Source organism: Salvia hispanica, chromosome 2 (assembly GCF_029641045.1).
Source record: "Salvia hispanica isolate PSC_SH4W2 chromosome 2, Shi_PSC_v1, whole genome shotgun sequence".
NCBI lineage: Eukaryota > Viridiplantae > Streptophyta > Magnoliopsida > Lamiales > Lamiaceae > Salvia > Salvia hispanica.
This window is the reverse complement of record NC_142693.1, coordinates 3,482,947-3,493,658: the sequence shown is the minus strand read 5'-3', so window position 1 is coordinate 3,493,658 and position 10,712 is coordinate 3,482,947. Positions and strand designations below refer to the sequence as shown.

The following is a 10,712-nucleotide window of genomic DNA, read 5'->3' as shown; positions in this document are numbered from 1 at the left end:
CTTTTCTCAGGTTGTATGCACACTCGTTCTAAAGGTCCACCTTTAGAACCCATCGATCCCGAGATCGAAGCATCCAACATGAGGAGGAACGCCCAGAGGAGGTTGAACCAGAGGATCCGCGTATCTTCACCGGGTCATAGGCGTCCACCATCCCCCGATCAGAGAACTCCAGTACCTATTCCTTATCCACCTCCGTCACCTATATAGTGCGAGCATAATTCTCCAATCCTGATGGAGAACAATGAGAACAACAATGAGGATCCAGTTATTCGTCAACTCCGAGATCAGATGGCCAACATGCAGAGGCAGTTGGATGAGCAGAACGCGAAACCACCAGTTCAACCAGTGCAGAATCTGTGTGCATATAGACGAGTTGCTAATCCACCAATCAATAATGCCGGGATTGCGGCCAACAGCTTTGAGTTAAAGCCGGGATTGATAAACATGGTAGAAGCACAGGCATTTGGTGGAACAGGTTCGGAAGATGCCAACAAGCATTTGACCAAGTTCATACAAATCAGCAACACGGTGAAGGCTAATGGGGTCTCCGATGATCAGATTCGCCTCAGACTGTTCCCTTTTTCTTTGAATGATGATGCTAGGGATTGGTACGATAGCATGGATCCCAACTCAGTCGAAACTTGGGATGCAATGGTTAAGCTCTTCTTGGATAAATACTACCCACCGAGCGAGGCACTCAAGCGCCAAGCTGAAGTCATCTCTTATGCAATGCATCCTCAGGAGAATATTCACGAGGCATGGAAGAGATTCAAATACCTGATGAAGAGATGCCCCAACCACGGGTTAAGCCCGGGGAAACAGGTCGTAACTTTCCATAGGGGAGCCACTCCGGAGGCAATACGCGAGTTGAATATGAGCGCAGGGGGGGGGGGGGGGGTCACTCCTTAAGTTGGGAGAAGACGATGCATTAGAGGTGATTGAGAGGGTGGCCTCCAACGATGATGGGTGGAAGAATGAGAGAAGCAAAGCCTACAGGGTGGCGTCCGTATCGGATGTTGACAAGATGGACATGATGTCCAAGCAGCTGGATTTCCTGACTAGTAAGTTTGGCTATATGGAAACAGAGCCAACCGGGCTCGAAAGTGAAGCGGTGAATTACGTGCATCAAGGCGGCAACAATCAGAATTTCAACAACATCTACCGCCACAATCAAGGGGGTGGTAACTTCAACAACTTTGGGAATAGAGCACATCCCAACTTGTCTTATGGGAATCCTAACAATGCCCTACAGCCACCTCCGGGGTTTCAAGTGTCGAATGGACATGTCGTTGAGCCGAAGAAGAATGAGCTTGGAGGTGTCTTGATGACGTTTATGAAGCAGACAGGGGAAATTATGGCCAATTCTGATAAGAGACTGAAGCAGGTAGAGACAGATGTGCAGAGCTTGAGTATTCACATGAAGAGCATCGATACTCAGATGAGCCAGATTTCACAGGCTGTGGGTATTCAACATCAACCGGGCCAGTTTCCCTCACATACCATTGTCAATCCCAAAGACTGCAAGGATTGCAAAGCCATCTGTGCGACCATTCAACCCGATGAAGTGGAAAAAGAGGTGGATGAAGAGACTGCGGAGGATAATGTTGTTGAGAAAGAGAAGAAACAACCTGAACCACCTCGATTGGTGCCATATACTCCTAAGATACCGTTCCCTAGCCGAATCAAGACGAAGGTTGTGGATGAGAAATTTGAGAAATTGTTGGACATCTTTAGGAAGGTGAATGTGAGTATCCCACTAGTAGAGGCTCTGCAACAAATGCCTATGTATGCAAGGTTCCTAAAACACGTGATCTCCAAGAAGAAAAAGTGGGTATACTACGAAACAGTGAGCATGTCGGAGAATTGTAGTGCCATAATCCAGAATAAATTGCCGGCAAAGCATAAGGACCCTGGAAGTTTCAACATATCATGTGTCATTGGTGACGACAAACACACGAAGGCACTTTGTGATTTTGGGGCGAGCATCAACTTGATGCCCCTATCCTTCTTTAGGAAGATGAAAATCGGCACTCTCAAGCCGACTAGAATCACGCTCCAAATGGCCGATAGATCCGTCACCTATCCTGAAGGGATCATAGAAGATGTGTTAGTGCGGGTAAATGACTTTATATTTCCCGTTGATTTTGTCGTGCTTGACATGGAAGAAGATAGGAATGTGCCGCTTATCCTTGGTCGGCCATTCTTAGCGACGGGGAAAGCATTGATTGATGTTTCAAGGGGAGAGCTTACCCTCCGCATGGGCACCAAACACCATATATTGTCCATCTACAATGCCATGGGTAGTCCTAAGGTGGAAGAGCTTACTACGAAGAAAGAGTGCAAAGTTGTGCACGTTGTACAGATTCAGAAAGATCAAATGGTAAAGCCCAAGGTCGAGAATATTTCCTTACCACAGTGTCTATTTGACCCATGTGGTGGATCAATTCATTGCAAAGGAAGACAAAGAGAGCCCAAGAAGGCGAAGGAAAAGGAAGCAGGAATATCGATCACACCGAAAGTAGAGCTCAAATCAAATGATTACATGGTGAAGAAGACTTGGTGGAAGAAGAGGTTGTTGGCAAGAATGTACCTGGTTGAACACGAAGAAGAAGCCAACAATCCCATTGATATGGGAGTGAAATGATGAAAGTTGTATGAAGACGTCGAGCCAACGACGATAACCAAATGCACTATAGGGGAGGTAACCCCTAGTAGGTAACTTTTAGATTATTTTTGCTTTAGTTTGTCTATCATATAAGTCTCTCTTCTCCACTAACTTTTCACACTTATTCTTTGCATAGCCTTGAATAAGTTTGGGGGGTGATACGGTGGATAGTGAGCCTTATGATGTATTTTACTACTTTATTTTTGTTTCAAATTGATTAGTTGTCTTTTGTTGCTTTTATTTATGTTTTAGGGTAGATTTGTTTTGCTTTAGACCTCTGTGAGTTGTTTTGGTTTTGGTTGTTGTGGAATTGAATTTGAACTTGTTTGAATTTTGATTTTCTTGGGGTAAAGACTAGTTGCTAATGATAAAAACTGCATCCATCTTTTAAGATATCATGGTTTTTGACTTAAGAGTTTGAGTAATAGGTACATAAGTAACGAATTGCTTGTTTGCCTTGATTCATGCTATTACCCGAGTGAGATTTGAGCCAAAATTTCTTTTTTTTGTGTGATTTTATCATATGCTTGTTGGTATTTCTAGAACTTGCTTCTAATCATATGAAATCTACATAGTGAATGTGAATTTAGGAGATGACGTTAGGCATTCTTTGTTCTCCCCTTCACAAGTGTATATATTTTTGTCTTAATCCCTAGTTATCCCTCCTAGCCTAAAAAGTGTCACGATGTCAAATAATTGTTAAGTCACCGACAAGAGTGATAAGCCTACAAACTTGGAAGCACATATGGGGCGTTGTAAAAAAAATGGAGGTATAAGCTAAACGAAGTCTAGAGGAACAAGAAAAAAAAAACAATAAATTTGTGGAGGTATAAGCTAGACAAAGTCTAGAAGAGTTATTGGTTGGGTTTCTAAATAAGTGGGGACCGGATGGGAGGAAGAAGTTCGACAAAGTCTTACTTATCTGAGATTTGTTATGGAAAATGGTCTTTTGTTGGGATTTGTAATATGCGAGTACTTGGGCTTCTCTTACTTTTCAGCCACTTTAGCCAAAATGTTCCCTACCGTCCAAAAAGCAACATTACAACTTCTGATTTTAGATTCACATTCACATTCTAGTAGAGGAGATGTTTGATTTGGAACAAGCCTATGGTAAACACTACTTGTATTTTGATTTGAGAGTATTATTTCTATACATACACTTTTGAGAGTGAGATACACACACACATATCTTGAGAGAAGCATGAATCCAAGGTGATATACAAGTAGTAGTAAAAGTGCACTCGACGGCTTGACTTGACTTAATATAATTTGTATTTTGATATACTCTCTTATTCCATACTCTTTGAAACAATAATGATGTCTAAACCCCTTTAAATCCAAGTCTTCTTTTAGTTCTTTTTCTTCATTGCTAGAGGACTGACAATTATTTAAGTTTGGGGGAGTTGACATACTTGGATTTTACATGGTTTTAGAGGGTGGTTATGTATGAATTTTATCATATTTTGTCTATTATTGGACATGTTTATATCTACTTCTCTATTATGTTGGTATGTTGACCATTTTGTTAAGAATGTGTAGAAAAAGGTACAAAATATGTGGATGTGCAGCAGCCTTACTTTGAGACAATATTTACTAGAGATTTTGAAGTCCAATAAGCCCATAATGCATATCATTCTCTTCGTCTTTGAAAGATCTTCGCTTGGGTATCTTGCACGCCTCAATCGGAGTTCGGTAGAAGAAGTTATGGCCGTTACAAGAGCACTGCTCTATCCAGAAGCTTACACGCGGCCGGGTGAATTATTACACTGTAAATTCACCCGGCCGGGTACTGTAATTCTGCGCAAAAATGGCCAGAAAGGGGTCGAAAATGACCACCTGGCCGGGTGAATTTTGCTCTTTATAATTCCACCCGTCCGGGTACGCTATTCTGGCGTATTCTTTTGCCAAAAACGCGATTTTTTATGGGGGATTAAAGGAAATACGCCTAGGGTTAAAGAGGATTCAACACTTACCGCCTCCAACACTCACAAACACCCCCAAGAACACCTTTGAGAGAGGGAATTGAAGATTAAAGACTTCCAATTGGAAGATTGAAGTTGTCATTCCATAGATTCATTCTCACAGGAGTATCTTAATCTTTTCTCTATGTATTTCATAGAATCTTTTGTTTTGAACATGGTTTTTATGAAGAACATGAGTAGCTAAACCCTATTTTGTAGAATTCTTGGTGATGACGCATTGATTTCATAGTTTTTATCCAATTAATTTTGTTCTTACCTTGCTCTTGTAGTTATTTGATTATTCTTGGGCTTATTCCTTTCAATTGCTTGATCACCACTTGATTGTGTAGGATTAATTAGATTAATCGGGAGATGAAATAATTAATCTGGAAATAAGAATAATTCACACCTTAATGCAATAAAACTCGGGAGAGTTGAGGTTTTGAGTGAGGTCTTTGACCTAATCGAGCTTTTTGGAGTTAGGGGTTTTAGGATTAGAAGGGGACTTCAATCTTAGCACCTAATCTACAGGTTTCTCACCTCGGGAGGGGGTTTAATCTATAATTGTGGTCGACTTAGTAACTCTAGAGACATCAAAAGGTAAGGCAATTTGATTGGATAAGAGCTTGGAATTGTGCATCGGATCCTTGAGTTCTACAATTTTCTCCATATTATCTTTTTACTCTGTGTTTACTTGCTTTTATTTATTTATTTGTTCATTATATGCTTTTCGTAGTGTTAGAACAAAACAAAACATTTCCCAATTCTCTAGATAGTAGTCAATATTTGTTCGTGGTAGTTAAGTTGATACAAATTAGTCTCTGTGGGATACGATACTCTTGCTTGCTAATTGCTACACCAGCCCCGTACACTTGCGGGTATCACTTGTGTTAAAATAAGTTGAGTCACCTAATACTAGATATGGGTACTCGCACCCAACTAATCGGGTAGTCGTAAACCCAAAAAATTATTCTATTTATATAAATTATATTGAAATGAGAATAGAAATTATTAAAAAATATTTATTGACTATTATTAAAAGTTTAAACTTCAATATTAATGTTTTAGTTTTCTCTAGATTATGATTCTATGGCATTAGACGAATAGAAAATACTAAATTTTAAATAAAGAAATTTTTTGGCATAAATTAAAACTTAAAAAGAGATTAAAATAAATTTGTTAAGATTTTAAATAAATATGTATATAAACTAGAGAAAGCATAACTATATATCGAAAAGATAACAAGTAAGGACATAAATAATGCAACATGATGTTTAAAGTCTAGATAATAGAATAATAAAATGTCAAAGCAATCCTAAATCGGGTTGCATTACACTAAAAACATTTATAAATCTAAATGTGATTAAATAAATTTACCCTACAGGTCATAAGCCCTATCTAAATAAAAATATTCATCACAACTATATAATTAATTGGGTTTAATCGGGTATTAGTCGGGTGCTCTAATACAGGTTTCGGATACTCTAAATCCGAAAAACCCTTATATTAACTACTCAAACTCGTACTCGAACACATAATTTCAGGTTTTGAGTACCCAAAACCTGCCGTGTATTAGGTTGGGATCCGGTATACCTGAAACCCGATAAGTAAATTTGCACCCCTAGTCAACTGCCAAACATAAAACAAACGAAAAGGATGAAAAAGAAAAAGTTTAGTTCCCTGCACTGTACTAATACACGAAAATTGAGTTTTAAATAAACACTGCAATATGAAATTCAGGAAGTACTCTACAACATACTAATTCACTGCTCACTTCATTACTCTGTCTTCATTGGTTTGGCGCGATATTAAACTCAAAATTACATTAAATTGAGTCAATATAGACGCAGATTTGATTTAGTGATAGAATAAGATATTAGATATAAAATTTATTTTGAAACCTCAAATATCGGACGATAATATATAGTCAATGGCGGATTCAAAAATTCAAAATTATAGGGTCAAATTGAACATGACAATAAATATAATATTTTTTAACGAAAATATATAGAATATAAATATCAATATCTTATGTTGTGCAATGTAATTGTATTATTGCGTAATAAATATTCTTTACAAATACAATCCTTAATGTTCACATCAAAACTATTAATAGACTTGGCAATTCAGGATCAGTCTTAATTTCTCTTTCATCGAATTCAATATCGTCAGCTTGTTATCAATTATCACATGAATTTTCAATTATTGCGATTCTTATTCAATATTAAAAGAGCAGGTAGAAACACAAGTTTTTTTAGATTTTTTTTTTAACCTAAAAGTGAAATAATACCATCAATACATTAAATTTTTTAAAATAAGTCACTTAAATCTATAATTAAAAAAAATAAAGACAATTAGCATATCTATTTAAATTAGGACCAACAGAATTACGAGTTTATGAAATGTACAATTTGAGAAAATAATACTATTTGTTAAAATTTGATTTTTCGTAATTGCGCTAACTTAGTTCGGAATTGAAATAGGGTACATCCATGGACTGTATTTAGTCAACCGAAAAATTAAAAATCAAATAAACACATAAGAAATAAAATAAACAATGCCCAGTCACAAATAAACTAAACAAAGTTCATTGGGGAAATTCGTCCGATACAACAGCAAGTTAACCAAACTAAACAAAAGCAAGTTAAACAAACTAAACATAAGTTCATTGGGGAAACAGCAAGTTAAACATAAGATAATGGGAAAACTAAAGTCACTACACTGAGAGTTGAAGATCGTAGGGGAAAGGCTTAGACTTACAAAAAAGGTTCTCTAACGAGGTGACACTCGTTCAATCTTCCTACCATATAACGGATCATCCGCCCTATAAAGACGACACTCTTCTTCAGCTCGCGACCGTCTTGGAACTTGTCTCTCATCACAACATCCACGAACTGGCATAACAGGAGTCCACACGCCACCGAAAAGATGTTTTTCGCGACTTCATAGAAGTCGGAACCCGGTTGTTTCACAGAAGCTAAGTTTGGCAAGAAAAGCATGAGAAGGAAACTCAGAAAATAAAGGGCTAATCTGATACACCAGTACCAAAAGATTTTATCTTTTATTTCTCGTAGTAAAACCTCAGATTCTCGGAAACTTTTCTCTAAATAACCAATATCATCCGGTAAAACTGCATGATGGTCAATGAGGTGCCTACTCATTCCCACAAAAGACGCACGAACGTTGGCAATGATGGAAGTTGTTGTCTGCCATTTGTTCTTGAAGCCGCCGTCGGTATTGGCAAGGAAAATAGCGTGTCTACGCTCTTCTATTCTTTCTAAACAAACCCCGATCAGCTCAGAAGCCCTTCCACTGTGTAAAAATAGGTGGTGTGTACCGTGCCTCTCACCATATAACAGAAAGTGATCCAATTGGGCTACAGCATTCATGTTTAAATCTGTATTAAACAAAACATCAATACAATTAGTTTACTACGTCAAATAAAACATATAATAACTTTAACTTGACCCATGAAATAATGGACTGACCTACGCAGCGGTGGTGGGCGGCAACGGAGACGACGCTCGAAAAACCTTGAAGAAGAGTGAGTGAACTAAATTTTGAAATGTTGAGAGATTTGGAAACGAGTAAGTATTGATATATAAATAGCAGTCTTCATTATAAAGTACATGCAGTAAAGAAGACAAAAATAATGCTACCGTTCCTTCACCAAAAAAGACAAACAAATACTCTTTAGTTATAAGGAGAAGATTTTCTGTCAAAAAAAATATTGTGTACTGTATTTTAGCCTTAGAGAGAGAAGACCAATTTCGCATTTAAAAACATAGTTTTTGGGAAATTGTCTGTAGCAAAAATTGGGAAGTAGTACTCCACTAAAAACATATTTTAGTTACAGGCCTATTATTAGGTTTGCAAGCTTTTTTATTTTAGCCTAATTGATTACACAAGATGAATCATTACACTGGTTGAAGACTATGGAGTATTATGTATCACATTTACATATAGTAAGTACTATTGATTTCTGGATGCTCTAAATATTGTATCACGTTTATATAATTGATCTCGCTAAATATTGATACGATTAAGATCTTAATTATTGTAAAATATGTAATTAGTAAATTATTTTCATCCAGCTATTTGATTTATAAATTAAATTTTAATAAAATTTGTGTCTGATTAAATAGTTTTTAAATGTGGTTAAGATATATACTCCATTAGATAGATCAGTAAGTGCAATATTCAAATCCAACTATTTAGTTTTTAAAATAAAATCATAATGACACTAGTGTTGGATTACATAAATCTTTTATGTGGTTAAGACTTAATTTTGAAAAATGGACATATAAACTGGTGGATTACTTTCATCCAACTAGTTGCTTTCTAAAATAATTTTTAATGACAATAGTGTTTGAGTAATTACTTTTTTAATTTGCTTTGTATTTAATATTGCAAAAAAAATAGATTAATCAGTCACTTATCTCATCTAACTATTTAAATTATAAGTAAAATTCCAATAATATTAGTGTTTAATTGAAGAACAATTTGAATGCATCTAAATTCTATAATCATAAAATCAAATAGCATTGAATAATTTTTATTCAATTATTTAATTTGTAAAAACAATCCTAATAACAAAAGCATTACTAACCAAGTAGTTGGACCTCTACATATGTTAATGAAATACTAAATGACAGTACACATATGCTACAACAATTAATATATAATACAGTATATGAATAGATAGATTAATCAATAATTGTGCAAGAAAAATTGGCTCAGAAATCATGAGGGTGAATTACAAAACAGAAAATTAAAAGAAAAAAAAAAGGAAATGATAATGGTAATAAAAACTCGAGTTGGGTGGTAAATGAGCATCCACAAATCAAATCTATGCATATGTGATTCTTTTGATTTACTCATTTTTCTTAAAAAAAAATCCTAATATCTATTTTAATCTGATAATAATCAAAATTTTAAATTTAATAGTACCTAAACTAAATTGCTTAGCTCATCTTTCTTACCTTCTTGCCATCTGTAACATACATCATTCGATAAAAAAAAATGGTATATTAAACTTAAAAATAGTTAAGTGAATAATTATAATTGAGATAGTATAATGTTGCTCCTTTGTAAATGGATCAATTAGCAAAAATTTTATGAACAAGAAAACTGAACGAAGGAACGAGGGAGTAAAGATGAGGTCGAATAATGTTGCTCCTTTGTAAATGGATCATTTTGATATTTAAATTAGATTTTGTTATTAAAAATATAAAAGATGTTCTATAAAATATACTTCCTCAGTCTCATAAAAGATGTCTAATTTTATTTTTTAGTTTGTCCTATTAAAGATGTCACGTTTCTTTTTCTAGAAATATTTCTTTCTTACAATAATATAAATATTATATTTTCTCTTTCCACCTAACACACAAAATAAAACCTCCTAAAATTATGTATCGTCCCACAAGTGTAACATCTTTTATGGAAGAAGAAAGTACTAAAAGAAAAAAAAAGTGTATGTTGTGGTTTAACAGAAATATACCTCTTTTCCTTAATTTTTTATTCTTTTTTGTGGTATATTTTTATTTGTTTATTGAATAAAAAAAGCACCTTAAATTTAATTATCAAAATGAAAAAGTAAATGTCTAGCCAAAAAAGTTAATTACTTTTAAATCGAATGCATGCTATTGAAACTCAATCACAGTAAATTTACAAAATCAATTAATAAATTTGAAATATTAAGAAAATGATTACAAAGGATTCAATGGCATTTTTAGTGTTAAAAAAGTAAATTAATGTAAATGAATTCAATAAGAAATATAATTTAAAATAAAAATATGAAAAGAATTCAATAGATTTGTTACCTCAAAAAGTAAATGAATTAAAAGAAATAGTTCATGCCAAGTTTCGTACTCCCTCCTTTCCCGATTAAGAATCACACTTTGACCGGGCACGAATTTTAAGAAATGTAAAGAAAAGTTGGTTGAAAAGGTCAGTAGAATGTGGGATCCACTTTTTTATATTGGTTTTATAATAAAACGTGAGTGTAGTGAGTTAGTGGAATGTGGGACCTACTTACCATTTATGGTAAAAATGAAGTGTGACTCTTAATTAGTGATGGACCGAAA

The 10,712-nt window shown here is 35.1% G+C and overlaps 1 pseudogene; it reads left to right on the top strand.

Moving 5' to 3' along the window:
- The first annotated feature begins 231 nt into the window (after positions 1-231).
- Positions 232-2,207, top strand: LOC125199082 (uncharacterized; annotated as a pseudogene).
- Positions 2,208-10,712: the final 8,505 nt, after the last annotated feature.